Genomic DNA, 1,208 nt, shown 5'->3' with positions numbered 1-1,208 from the left:
TGTTGGTCCCAATAGTTTTTTCTCTTTTTTTTTTTTTTTTTGGAGAGGTTTTTGCTGCAGGGCGTGTGCGCTCGCCAGACAGACAGAGACAGAGAGACAGAAAGCGAGAAATCACCCCCAGGGGGGATGGTCACGCCGCAATCCCTTCTCCTCCATTCTCCTCTCAAGATCTTGGGCATGCACGCACATGCGCCCAGCGTGAGTTTTAAGTAACCGGGTCCGGGACGCGAACCGCGGCTGACTACGTGGGAGTCCAGCGACATAGCCATTATGCTAACTGCTGGTTCCCTAGTTGTATCACTCTTATGAGTAAGTTAGAGCAAGCAGAGCTGCTGACCAGTCCCTGACAGGATCCGGTCTACAGGCCACTTTCTGGTGCATTACTTCCCACATGTGCTCACCTGGGCTCACATGTGCACACTGGAGCCTCCCATAAGCTCATGTGCGTCTGTCTGCTCATGTGAATAGCAGCTCAGACCTCTGTCTCAGGAGTTGCCTAACCTCTGACGCTCGTTGATGACACAGGAGTAGTTAGGGTCGCATGGGAGTCTGTGCCCAAATAATCCCAGAAAGACAATAGCCCTTCTGTCTTCTTGGTATACAAACAAAACTAGACCTTTTCTCTAAGCCCACACCCTAAAGTTACAGGTCATTGCAGGTCACCTCTGGACAGGCCGAGAGTGCCATGTGATATGAGGAGGTCCACTCCGGAGAGCACTAAACGGGAAGTCAGTTGACCTGGATTCCCTGCCACTGACTGTATGTGATCTTGGGCAAGACAGTTCTCCTCTCTTGGCTTCAATTTTCTCATATGTAAAAAGAAGGTCTTAGTTCAAATCAGAAGCTCTATCTGTTTTGTAATTGAAGGGCTGTAGACCTCTTTGCTCATTTTTACATAGAACTGCAGTGTGTACGACAAAAGACTTGCTCCAGCTGATGCAGGATGGAGGGCCAGAACTGCATTTCTCCGCCTCTTCTGCTTCAGTGCATGCACTCATTCAACGAATATTTATTGAGCACCTATTGAGTGCTGAGCACTTTTCTAGGCATCAGAGTAACAAGAAAACAGCCGAGGCTCCTGCCCCACACATACTTACCGTCTATTGGAGGATGAGTAGGCAATTAGTTATTCATTCAATAGACATGTATCGAATGCCTCCTCTCAAACATTATTCTAGGCTCTGGGGGATATAGCAGCTATTTCATGC

Source organism: Tupaia chinensis, unplaced genomic scaffold, assembly GCF_000334495.1.
Source record: "Tupaia chinensis unplaced genomic scaffold, TupChi_1.0 Scaffold139927_1, whole genome shotgun sequence".
Lineage (NCBI taxonomy): Eukaryota > Metazoa > Chordata > Mammalia > Scandentia > Tupaiidae > Tupaia > Tupaia belangeri.
Note: the sequence above shows the minus strand (reverse complement) of the source record.